This window comes from Panthera pardus, unplaced genomic scaffold (assembly GCF_024362965.1).
Source record: "Panthera pardus isolate Hobbes unplaced genomic scaffold, ASM2436296v1 HiC_scaffold_7, whole genome shotgun sequence".
NCBI classification, from domain to species: Eukaryota; Metazoa; Chordata; class Mammalia; order Carnivora; family Felidae; genus Panthera; species Panthera pardus.
The window spans coordinates 79801107-79814916 of NW_026527002.1; the positions used below are offsets into that span (position 1 = coordinate 79801107).

Below are 13810 nucleotides of genomic sequence, written 5' to 3' on the forward strand. Positions count from 1 at the left end.
CAAACAGGGAGGAGAAGCAATGGACATTCTAATTTTTACGAATCCAAATCCCCTGAAGAGATCAACAGAAGACTCGTACAGATAAATTAACATTTACAGATAAGTGCACAGAGCAGTCACAAAGTCTACAAATGGCTAAAAGGTAAGCCTGGGGAGTGGAGAGGGAGCCCCACTGTGAAAGATGCCCCAACAAGACAAAGGGGCAATTGGTTGGCACCCATTTCGGCTGCAATGCCAACTGTGGGGACCCCTGCCTGTTGTCACATTCCAGGGACCTCAACTGACCTGAGGAACACATCAAAGCTTGATTCGCCTCAAAGCCTGTCTGTACCTAATCCCCAAACTGAAGCTGCTTAGTCTCTGCACACCTCCAAGAGCAAATGTAAATGAGCATCTCAAAGTTTATCCGTCCTTTGGAGCACCCGAGGGGCTCAGTCAGTTAAGCATCCAACTCTTGATTTGGGCTCAGGTCATGATCCCACGGTTCCAGCCCCATGTGAGGCTCTGCCCTAACCGAGCGGAGCCTGCTTGGGATTCTCTCCCTCTCTCTCTCTATCCCTCCCCCCACTAAAATAAATAAACATAAAAAAACAAAACAAAACAAAAAAACAGGTCAGTCCCACAGTCCACGCCCTTTAGTGGTCTACATTTTAAAAGGAGTACACTACCACACACCTGTGTGGCTCAGCTGGTCCTGCCTGACTTCAGCTCGGGTCATGATCTTGTGGTTCGTGGGTTCGAGCCCCACATCGGGCTCTGTGCTGACAGCTCAGAGCCTGGAGTCTGCTTTGAATTCTGTGTCTCCCCCTCTCTCTCTGCCTCTCCCCCGCTCATGCTCTCTCTCTCTCTCTCTCTCTCTCTCAAAAATAAACATTAAAAATAATTTTTTTAATAAAAAAAATTTTTAAGTAGACAAAATTATGTCAAAACATTATACATAACATTTTCAACTTAAGTCCCACAAAAAGTTGAAATCTAAAACATCACCTGTACCTGCAGCCTTTACTCCACTATAGACGGTATTCTGGAGAGCATTTTTTTTTTAACTTCCTAGAAAGATAATCTTTTAGGAAAAAAACCTTTCAGTTAATTAAATAAAGCCATTATAATACAGACTACTACTCTTCTGGGATGCACTCTTTCCAGGCATCTTATAAAAAATGAGATTGTTCATTAAAGACAGGAAAACTAAACATCAGAAACAGATGGAAAGATAATTAACAGCAACAACGGAACACATTCAAATTCTGACCCTGGGGGATCCAGAAGACCTAATTATAACACAGAGGAACGCGGATCTCCTAGGATACAGGAGTTACTTACAAACATATATACACCTAACTTGTACATTTAAAAAAATCTATTTTATTTCCCATTAAGCGACTGGAAGGGAGAAGAAAAGCCAAGGAACTGCAAAAATATTTTAGAAGTATTTAAATCTCCTTCTTATAATCATTATTGCACACTTTTGTATTTACTTCCTGCAGAAACTGTCATTTAGTTTCGCTATGGTTTTAAGTATTTCCACACCTCATTTTGCTAAAAATAAAGCTATGAATGAATTTTTCTACATAAAGTGCATTTAAATTATTTCTGTTTTTTACTCCCAGTACATACGAAATCTGACTATGTTTACAGGGGGCTTAACGCACACTCCTTTCCTTGGCATCGTGAACCACCTTTGAGTACAGGAATTTCCCAATACATATTTCCCAAGCTTTTATGGAAATCAAATACTATCTTTAAGTAAATAACAGAAATGTGAATTAATCTAACAAGAGTAAGAGAACACAAAAATAACTGTAAAACGTAGCTACACATTCCTAGCCCCAAAACCTATGAAGAACACTGAGACAGCTGTTTGCATGTGACCTCGAAGGTACAATCCACACTTAGTACAACATAACCTTTCCATGCAGCAGTTGACAGAAATGTCTCCCGCGGCTGCAAACTATACTCTGTGCAATCTCATTCTTCTATCCTTAAACCTGGCTGACCTCAACCTCATCTGGCTAGTTACCAAAGAAGACAACGCACTCTCCCCCCCACCCCCGCCCCGTGCACATCTATCGCGATCTCCCCATACACACATTGCAAACAGAGGCCACTGGTCACCAAGTCCACAAACTGCAGCCAGGAAACAGCTCTGCCCTGCCATCTGGGTGACCTCCTGGCAGCAGCGGCAGGACGTCCCAAGAGGAAAAGAGCCATCGTGATTGCTGTGTTGACGCCATGCAAAAATCTGACCGTGCTTTTCACCCTCTTCTTGACAAAACCCACTCGGGAACTAAGTCCTTTTTTTTTTTTTTTTTCCATAAAAAGGAACACATTGCCTTCCCTGAATAACTACCTGAATAAAAGTAAGGTGGAGAAAAAGGCGGGGGGGGGGGGGGGGGGGTTAAGGGCAAACCTAGAAAGGAGGATACATTTTCTTCAACTGTCTGAACAATCTTCCAGATGTACACACTAACAGAAAATGATCTTTACTGCCTAATAAATAAAAGTATATCCTAATCTTCAAATCTAAAGATTTACACTACAGATTAAAAGTCAAATTCAAAAATGCCAATGAATTTTTATTAAAACATCTTATATATTCACTAATTCAAAATTTTCAAGAAACTTGTAACAGAATTCACAGCAAAAGGAAGCACACAAGTGTGATTAAGGTTTGCCCGAATACCTAACTGCTGCTGACATATGTAAAGTTCAACTCGAGGCCTGATCAAGTCTCATCTGCCCTCAGTCCACCAAAGACGGCAAACTCAGGATCAAGAGTTTCCACATAAATGCAACAGGTAGCCTCCACCAACACCGCAGGTCAAGAAGAGGGTGCCCGAATCCTCCCCCGTTAAGTTTTTTTTTTTTTTATTTTTTTTTTTTAACGTTTATTTATTTTTGAGACAGAGAGAGACAGAGCATGAACGGGGGAGGGCAGAGAGAGAGGGAGACACAGAATCGGAAGCAGGCTCCAGGCTCTGAGCCATCAGCCCAGAGCCCTACGCGGGGCTCGAACTCGCGGACCGCGAGATCGTGACCTGAGCTGAAGTCGGACGCTTAACCGACTGAGCCACCCAGGCACCCCTCCCCCATTAAGTTTTAAGTACCAATCTAGCCATAGGGCCCAGAAATCCCAGGCAGCCCCTCACTCTAGAGTATATCCTAACCTAGGTCGTACCAAGGTTATGAACAAATGTCATACACATACCCAAACACCATTATTCTCCTGGGCTTTTTATTTCTTTTTTTTTTTTTTTTTTAATTTTTTTTTCAACGTTTTTTATTTATTTTTGGGACAGAGAGAGACAGAGCATGAACGGGGGAGGGGCAGAGAGAGAGGGAGACACAGAATCGGAAACAGGCTCCAGGCTCCGAGCCATCAGCCCAGAGCCTGACGCGGGGCTCGAACTCACGGACCGCGAGATCGTGACCTGGCTGAAGTCGGACGCTTAACCGACTGCGCCACCCAGGCGCCCCTGGGCTTTTTATTTCAAAGCAGCCATCACCAGTAGATAAAAACTATGCAGTACGTACACACTCATTTATTTTGAGCAATGCTTGTACTGTCCTAGCATTAGCTATAGATGATAATCTCAAATTCACAAGTTAACAAAGGCATTTTGAAAAGGACAGATTTAGTTACTAAAATTTATGTCAAAAACTAGAAGAGCCAGAAACAATTCCAAATCTCTGTCCAATCGTTTGAAAAGATCACAGAGGAAAAAATGAACAGTACAGAGCCTGGGTCACTGCAGGAACTCAACTATGTGCTCAATGAATGAACAAATCCTCCCACATTTCCTCCTATTCACGTTCACGCATAACCGGGCCTGGCTAGGCTTCCCGCTCACATCCGCTAAGGCAGCACCAGCAGGGTGGGGGCGGGTAAGGCCCTGGAACAAATAAGCCTCTGCCTGGAGGTGGGACTGAGCGTTTTGTTGGTGACCAACAGCCCAGCACCTGGTAGCCTAGGCAAGCAATGCTACTTTCCGGTAACTATAGTGCAGCCGAATGCACCACTTATCTTAGGCCAGTTTAATAACAAAATAACTAAAATGAAAGCTTTGCCGAAATATAGATTTCCCTCTGTCAAATGGAAATTACTTGCGATTTTCCAGATAGTAAAATCAGTGGCTAAACTAGTATCGAAACAAGTCAATTTCTGCCATTTCATTTTCCGGAAAACCGAGAAATACAGTATATGAACTGCATGGACTTCGAGACATCCACTTCAGCCATGAGGGAGGAACTAGAACGGAAAACAGCCCTCCATGGTAAACAAACAGAAGAGTGGACAAAATCCGTGAAAACACTTTCTTCAGATCTTGAGACAATGTGCGGTGCAGGCCCGCGAGCCTCAGCACCCCGCTCTGTCCAGCTGGGAGCAACCACGGCCCACAGCGCGGGAAGGGAATCCAAGTAGAGGACCGCAACCTCGGCTGAGGAGAGGAAATTTCCAGTCTGGGGAAGCGGAGCGGCTGAAATTTGCAAGGCAGAGAATCAGAGGTGGAAAGTTATAGAAAACGAGTTTCAGAAACCTGCACAAAGACCAGAAGATATGGAAACGCATGTTTAGCCTGCTGAAAGAAACAACTGTCAACCTAAAAATCTACACACCCAGCAAAAGTTTCTTTCAAAATTAAAGATGCTTATCAAGAAAAGAACAGATAATCAAGACGTGATAGCCTCATACAACGAAATACAACTCAGCAATTACAAGGAACAGATTAGAGACATGCATAACATGGGTGAATCTCAACAATAATGTGCTAAAAAAAAAAAAAAAAAAAAAAGCCTTACACAACCATGCATACAATATGATTCTGTTGACAGGAAATCCCAGGACAGGCAAGACCCATCTGAAGTAGGAAAATAAAACAGCAGTTGTCAGGGGTCGGGGTGAGGACGGCAGCAGGGACTAGGGCAGGAATGTGAGCACAGATGGGTGTGAAGGAACCTTAGGGGAAAATTACAGTGGTCTAGATTTTGATAAGTGGTGGGGTTGCCAAGATGACATTTCATGCAAAGGTGCATTTGTGACAACTCGGTGAATGTGCACCTGAGTTATATGCCGCTGGCATATCAATTTTACACTAAAAGAAAAATCCCCTAAATGAAAAATGAACTCTAGTAAACAATACGCATGCTGAAATACACAGGGTGAAGTATCTGCAGTTGGTATCTGCAGTTCATTCGGAAATGCACCCTAGAAAATAAAACGGGTTACTATATAGAGGGATGGATAATTGGTGACTTATGTGATAAAGCAAGAACAGCAACACATTACAGGTAGAATCTAGGGGGTCTATGAGCAGACGGGTGTTAGCTATAAATTCTTGCAACTTTGTCGTTTGTTTGAAAATTATCATAATGAAATGTTGTATACAAAAATAAAGATTAATCTAGATTTCAGAGGGAAAAAATAAAAGACGAAAGGGAGCATGGGCCTCCCATACGGTTACGTGAAGATGATGGGGCGCAGACAGTTATAAAAAACAGACAAATTCATCCAGAACAACTCTCTGAAGGGACCAGAAGATGACCACGCAGGCAACAACAGGAGAAGAAATTACTCTCAAAACTGCGCCTGCCTCCGGTCCAAACTGAGTGTTTGCGACTTTCCTGCCTGGTAAGCCCGTGAGCCCCAGCTCTGGCAGGACAGGACCGCAGCCTTACTGTACCATCACAATGTAGCAGGACGGTGACTGTAAATCTAAGGGGGAAATTTTGGAAACGGGAAGGCTGCAAAATGCTGAGCTCCAAATGTGAATATAAATAAACACTGCCCAAAGCCCCGGCAGACAGTGGGACTAGGCAGGCACACGCAGGAGAACCCAGGAGGCCCAGAGGCACGCACCAGAGCCAGCCTGCTGCTCCTCTGACTAAATGTGTCTCCCAACCCAGGGCGAGCTCTGGTGGCAGAAAGAAAAGTCTTCCTGGCATGAGGTCTCAGAAGAAATGGGGGCTGGTGGACCAATGGAAATTTAGAGGACGGATGCTGGAAGCAAGGGAACCCCAAGATAAAACCCCAAATCTGAGAATAAATTCTACCCCAACCTTTGACTGACCACCAAAATATAAAGGTACATGTGAGATCCCCCCCCCCCAACACACACAGAGGCCCAAACTTAATAGAAAAGAAAAGAGAAGGGGGGGAGGGGAGGGGAGGGGAGGGGAGGAATGGAGAGGGGAGGGGAGGGGAGGAATGGAGAGGGGAGGGGAGGGGAGGAATGGAGAGGGGAGGGGAGGGGAGGGGAGGGGAGAAGCAAGAAAGCAAGCAATGAACGCACTGGAAGCCAATAAAAGTGATCAGAGACCTCATCAACTCATCAGAATAAAACAAGCAAGGCTTCTGCACCCTGAGCACAGGTGTGCATGCGTGCGTGCATACACAGACAGCGCTGGGAAGCAGTACCACCTGGTAGCACGTGAACATGCCTGTCACGTAGACCTTCACCTCTAAATCCCATTTCCCACTAAAAGGAACCAGGGATACTTGGAGAAACGGCTGATTCCATGACGCGACAGAGAAACTACAAGAAACGCCACTGTACCAAAAGGAAGAAAAAGCTCAAAAATTAATAGGGACGTGTCAAAAAAATACAGGAGATGATCCTGGAGAAGGCCAAACCAGGGAGAAGTCTAGCATAGAAATGAATAATGAGTCAAGGATTATAAGCCACTGAGTCAAACGAGCATCCATGAAGTTCTGACGGATGACATGAGTGAGTGAGCGAACAGAGGAGAGGAAACTCGTCCTGGCAGCTGGACACCAGCTGATAAACAAGAAGGGGCAGCGGCGTGAGAGAACCACGGCTGCACAACCAGCTCGCAAGAACTGTTTCAAGCAAGAACCACCAGTGGCTGACCGAACTATCGGTTTGAAAGTTCGAAAGGTCCCACAGCCTCAAATATGTCCCTACAGATTACTCATTAACCACAGAGGATAAATGCTCATTTTAGAGTAGAGACAGTAGGCAGATGCAATCCTCACCCGATCGCCTAAGATCGGTAATTCTCAAGTTTCAGAATACATCAAAATCATTTTCAGGGTTTGTTGAAAACACAGCCTCAGACCCTAAGTTTCTGACTCAGCAGGTCAGGAGCAGCGTCCAAGACTCATCAGGCCTAACAAATTCCTGGGCGTTAACGTCACCAATCACAGAACGAACTGGCACCATGTGCCATTCTGAGATGGACACGATGGCTATGAGAGAGGATATGGCCCTGAGAAAGGGACAACATCACTTTCCACAACAGTCTGACCCCCAAAATGCATAATCTGAATTTAATATGAGAAGACATCAAAGGAACTCAAAAGGAACCCTACGAAACAATTAGTTTACGTTCTTTAAAACTGTCAATGTCATGAAACCATATCCAGACTAAAAGGACTACAAAGACATCAGTAACTGAGACACGTGGACGCCTGGGTGGGTTGCTCGGTTGAGCATCCAAGTCTTGATTTCCGCCCAGGTCACGATCTCACAATTTGTGAGATCCAGCCCTGCATCAGGCTCTGCATTGATGGTGCAGAGCCTGCTCGGGATTCCCTGTCTCTCTCTCACTCTCTCTGCCCTTCCTGCACATTCTCTCTCTCAAAATAAATAAACTTAAAAAAGTTTTTAAATAAACAAATCATACCTGTAATTCTAGACTGGATCCTGTGTCGGGGTGAAAACTGCTAGAAACAACAGAGCAACTGGAAAACCGTGAACATGGATTGTACAGGAGATAAAATGGCAACATTAAATGTTATACTGATTATACTGTGGTTATGTAAAAAGTCCTTGTTCTTAGTAAATACTCAAGTATGTAAGGGTGAAAGGGCATTATGTCTGCAACTTACTCTCAAAGGGTTCAGTAAAAACTAAATGTGTGTGTGTGTGTGTGTGTGTGTGTGTGTGTGTGTGTGCGCGTCTGTACCTATCCAGAGACAGAGAGGAGGAAGGAGGGAGGGGGGCACTGGTGGATCTAGGTGAAGCGTATTTGAAAGCGGACTACACCACTTCTCACGACTTCTCCCTAAAAGAAAACAAGGTTTAAGGGAACAAAAAGCCAAGGAACAGCAAAACAGAAAAGGTGGTGGTGGGAGGGCCTCCAGAGGCAGCCACCCACACAGCCCGACGCTGAGCACGAAGGCGGAAGTGGTGCCACGGCACACGGGGAAGGACAGGCGCTCACACGGACGCTCCCCAGTCATCTAGAGAAGCTGAAACGGACTTTCACGTCTTTCAGCACATTTCGCTCACGAAGACCCTTCTGGATTAAGTGCCCTTTCGGAACACACAAGAAAACGAGCGTGGCTGAGTATTCTTAAACCTCCACGCTCCACACCTATTTTGGTTCTCTTCTGCACGTACCACTTTTCACACGACCAGTGAGTCACGCTGTAACCTACCAGGAGGCATTCTGTGTGGCGCGGACACCGTGCGTGGTATGGCGGCGGCAGACCGTTCGCGCTGGAACCGACACGGCACGAAGTGCCATCCCACGTCCCTGCGGCTACGCCGTGACACCTGCACCAGGGCTGCCACCTGGCTGGCAGCAGCTGGAAATGTCACCAGCCGTAAGAAGTGTCCCAGCACAGGTCCAACCCTTCAAAACGAGGGTTGTTAGCGCAGAGATTCCCGCAGCAAAACCCGGGGACGGAGTCAGACAATAAAACACGTGAGGGAGAACGATTCTCTCTCCCCTGTTCCCAAATGCGACTGTCAAGGAGGCTACGTATTTGCTGTGCAATCACCGTCTAAAGGGCACCATGCAGAGGCTGCAACGAACACGTCTGGGCACACCGATGTCACCGGGCACACTTACGTCACCAGACAGCACAGCGAGCCTCAAGAACACAGACGGCACACGCAATAAAGAAACAAAAAAAGCAGCTCAGGAAGGTCCTATCACAACTCTTACAACCACTGATTCTATTATTAGCAAACACTCCAATACCCACCCTCTGATCGTAAAATCATATGAAGACCTCATCATTTGAATTAATGGCCTTCTTATGCTCTGAAGTCAAACAAATTTTGATTTTTAAATGACAATTAAACATACACACAGTTTTCCACTTTAATCCCCCTGCCTGCCCACTGTTGCGGCTTGCCTAAAAAGGGTTTATTAGGAAAAAATGCTAAATAACTGCTCTGCAGGACATCAAAAAGCACCACATAGTAAGGAATAATGAGCAATCCTCTTGCAAACTGTGAAGAGACTTGACTTACAATCACAAGGAAGCCTTAAGTTTAGTGAAGCCACCCTGAATTATCTTCTGTGTACATTCTTATTTCTAGCAGTTTAAAATATAATTGTACCCTACAATTAGAGCTGACTAAAGACAGAGCTGAAGACTATATAATTAAGTTTGTCGTGAATCAGAGAAAACATCTTTTATTAATTTTTAAAGCTGGTAAAACTATTTTTCTCCAAAGCTACAAGAGCTTGAACGCTATGGAAGGAATCCTAAAATAATTAAACTTTAAAAAGTCTCTTATGTTTTTATTTATATCTATAATATATAATCGTCTTACACAAAAACCACGTTATAAACCCTTTAGGTCATGAAAAAATATAAAAATCAATCAAAGACTCCAAGATTATACGTTTTCAGAAACAGTGTCTGTGCTAAAATCTATTTTACTTAAACTTCTAGGATACCTAATCCAGAAAAATAAAATTTAATCCACTGGAAAGAAAAAGCGAGCTCAAGTGTGTGTATAGGTGAGTACGCCTGTGTGTGTGTGTGTGTGTATAAGATCTATGTGTGTATATACATAAGTCACCTATTTTTTCTTTAAGCTTGGCTTACTGAGGAAAAATGTACATGCAGTAAAACATTCAGTTAGATGGGTTCTGACTAACACATTCAGGGTATAACCGCCCCCGGAAGGGAAGCTATGGCCTATTTCCATCACCTACCAAGTGCCCTCATGCCCTTTTGTGCTCAATCCTCTCTTCCCCTTGTCTCAGCCCAAAGCAGCCAGTGATCTGATGCGGTCTCATGGTTTTGGCTTTCCCCAAACGTTATCAGGGTGGAATCACAGTTGCATAGAGCTCTGTGCCTTCACGTCATAGATGCTGTGCAGATTCTCACCCTTTGTCTTGAAGATGAAGATGTCAGTACTTAGCACCTTTCTGTTGCTGACCAGGATTCCACTGTGCGGGTGAACCCCAACCATTTACCACTTGATGGACATCTGAGCTGTTTTCCATTTTAAGCAAGTATGAATAGAGCTGCTACACACGTTCATATACAGGCCTTTGCGTAGACACCAATTTTCATTTCTCTTGGGTAAAGACCTCGGGGTAGAATTCCTGGGTTGTATGAGAAGCGGACGTTCAATTTTATAAGAAACTGCCAAGCTCTTTTCCAAAGCGTTATAGTTACAACCCTCTGCTCTCCCACCAGCAAAGCATGATACAGTTGTAGCTATTCCACATCCTTGCAAGCGGGCACTGTCACCTTTTATTGTCTTGTTTCATGCAAATGTGAGGCATTCTAGCGGGACTGCAATGCTACCTCGCTGTGGCTGTCGTGTGCGCGTCCCTGATGACTAACAATGGTGAGCATCTTCTGTGCTTATTGTGACCTACAGAAAAGGGACGAAATGTCTACTCAAATCTTTTGGCCATTTTTTCAAGTGAATTTTTTGCTAAAACACCTACCTTTTTAGTAGACAGTTTATCAAAGAAGAAATGCAGGAAAGTTTGTCTATTTTGTTAAGTCACTTAGAATTCATTAGTAGACAAGAATCTAAACTGCTTCCTTGCCATCCCCACTCCCAATACCCTACCTGTGCCCCTCCAAATGTCTATGATATGCTAAGGCAGGTAGAAAGAAAAAAACATCCCCTCTGTCCCTTACTCAGGATGTACAAATCCCTGGAAAAGTTGCCTGTGTCCCTATTTTCACAAGTGTGTAATGAAAGCACATCGTTTCCTCAGTGTGAGCCAGGAACACCGACGAATGAGGACCACGTGCCATGGTCTGCAGAGACAACGCCAATGCATTCCCACATGGATATGTGGTTGACGCACGACAAAAAGGAAGTCCGCTCCTGAGGACAGTCTGCGGGCCATTCAGTAGGGGGCAGCACTCCCCACTCTTACATCCAGGGCCCGCACACAGGACTGTAAGGGACCGGGAGAGCCTGCCGCCACCGTGTGGAGCCTGGGGCGGACTCCTCAGAAGCTAGCTCCAGCCTCTGCTCTAGGACACCGGGACAGAAATCACTACCTTGCCAAGTTACTACAAAAAACTGAATAGGATTCATGGGGCACCTGGGTGGCCCAGCCGGTTAAAGCACCCGACTTCAGCTCAGGTCATGATCTCACGGTTTGTGAGTTCGAGCCCCACATCAGGCTCTGCACTGATAGCTTGGAGCCTGGAACCTGCTTCGGATTCTGTGTCTCCCTCTCTTTCTGCCCCTCCCCTGCTCATGCTATCTCTTAAAAATAAATAAATGTTAAAAAAAATTTAAAAAAAAACTAAATACGATTCAAACACACAATAACTGACACATAAATGGTAAATATCACGACTATGACGTATAATTCCTGAATCAGAAACGTACCCAGACTGGCAAGATGAAGGATGCACTTCACAAAGCTCTGGGTAAAAGGCTGAACTTGAGACACGGCAGACCCACTGCACACGCAGGGTCCTGACCATCCATGAGCCGGCCAGGCATCGACAGAAAAGGTGTGGTAGCACATTTACATAAAAGGTGCCCTGGAGATGACAGTCATGAAAGGTATTTACGGACTTTCTTCCTTACAATTCTGCCTCAGCATTGCAAACTGAGCGACGCTTCTTTTCAAACGAAGCCAATCCAATCACTCTTGGTCCTGCACTATCTCACTGCCGATGGCTCATTTCCCCACAGGCTTCCAGAACTACGCCAAACAGTGAGGGCTGTGCTGGCACGTCTCAAGGATACCTCCCAACCCTCCCACCAGTCCAGCTAGACACACAGCGGCCCCCCCTTCAATGTCCTGTGGTCACTCATCCTGCTCGCATAGTATTCAGTCCTGCATGACCAGTGGCTGGCTGCCTTTGTGACAGATATTCAATAAACAATTTTCCATGAACCATTTCATGAAATCAACAGTTTAAGGTTATCTCTTGGGGGCCCTTGGGTGGCTCAGTTGGTTAAGCATCCAACTTTGGCTCAGGTCATGATCTCGTGGTTTGTGGGTCTGAGCCCCACATCAGGCTCTGTGCTGACAGCTCGGAGCCTGGAGGCTGCTTCACATCCTGTCTCCCTCTCTCTCAGCCCCTCGCCAGCTTGCATGCTCTCTCTCTCAAAAATAAATAAACACTAAAAAAAAGAGACTATCTCTTGGATTCGAGTGTCCTGCTATATCCTACACTCAGGTTTTAAGACATTAAAAACTTATGACAGGAGGGGCACATGGGTGGCTCTGTCGGTTAAGCATATGACTTCGGCTCAGGTCATGATCTCACAGTCCTTGAGTTCGAGCCCCTGATCGGGCTGTGTGCTGACGGCTCAGAGCCTACCGCCTACTTCGGATTCTGTGACTCCCTCTCCCTCTGCCCTTCCCCTGCTCACACTCTCTCTCAAAAATAAATAAATGTTAAAAAAATTTTTTTTTTTTTTTTTTTAGGGGCACCTGGGTGGCTCAGTCGGTTAAGCGTCCAACTTCAGCTCGGGTCATGATCTCATGGTTTGTGGGTCTGAGCTCCGCATCAGGCTCTGTGCTGACAGCTCGGTGCCTGGAGCCTGCTTCAGATTCTGTGTCTCCCTCTCTCTCTGCCCCTCCCCTGCTCATGCTCTGTCTCTGTCTCTCAAAAAATAAATAAATGTTAAAAAAATTTTTAATTAAAAAAACCTTTTTTTAAATAAAAAAGAAAATTTATGACAGGAGCACCTGGCTGGCTTGGTTGCTGGAGCACATGACTCTTGATCTTGGGGTTGTGAGTTTGAGCCCCACACTGGGTGCAGAAACTACTCAAAAAATATAATCTTTAAAAAAAAAATAAGAAATGAAACATTCATGACAGATGCTGAACAATCTGAATGTCCCATTTCCCAAGAAAACCTCTTTAAAATTCTTCGAGGAAGAGTCTATAATACAACTGACCTAGCAAGGCGCCACAACACAGGCTTTTTAAGTTAACAAATCTCATCCAGCTCTGCTTATTCCCACTCTCTCCACCAAGAATGTCCTTCCCCAACTACTGCCAACCCTTCTCACCCCTGCTCCCTCAGGAAGACATGGTGCCCTCCCTCCCGGCTTCCCATCACTGTCTTCCCAATTAGCATTTTCTTATTTTTTTAAATTTCTTTAAGTTTATTTATTTATTTTGAGAGAAGGAGAGAAAGCACAAGTGTGGTAGAGGCAGGGAGACGGAGACGGAGAGGGAGAGGAGGGAGAGGAGGGAGAGGAGGGAGAGGAGGGAGAGGAGGGAGAGGAGGGAGAGGAGGGAGAGGAGGGAGAAGAGGGAGAGGAGGGAGAGGAGGGAGAGGAGGGAGAGGAGGGAGAGGAGGGAGAGGGAGAGACAATTCCGAGCAGGCTCTGAGCTGACAGCAGGGCTTGAACCCACGAACTGTGAGATCATGACCTGAGCTAAGATCAAGCATCAGAGCTTAGGGCACCTGGGTGGCTCAGCTGGTTGAGCGTCTGACTTCGGCTCAGGTCACGATCTCACGGTTTGTGGGTCTGAGCCCTGTGTCGGGCTCTGTGCTGACAGCTCGGAGCCTGCATCAGATTCTGTGTCTCCCTCTCTCTCTGCCCCTCCCCACCTGCACTCCATCTCTGTCTCTCAAAAATAAATAAATGTTAAAGA

General features: G+C 45.4%; 1 protein-coding gene across 14 annotated transcripts in view; it reads right to left on the reverse strand.

The window, feature by feature from the left end:
* The window catches only part of PTK2 (protein tyrosine kinase 2), a 257936-nt gene that overhangs the window by 213341 nt on the left and 30785 nt on the right, over positions 1–13810 (reverse strand). The window contains exon 1 of one of the 14 annotated variants that reach the window (XM_053896571.1): positions 10463–10577. The exons of the other annotated variants lie outside the window; for them this stretch is intronic. The gene's annotated coding sequence lies outside the window, so the exon portion shown is untranslated. Of the gene's footprint in view, positions 1–10462; positions 10578–13810 lie in introns of those variants that run through there. 14 annotated transcript variants of the gene reach the window in all.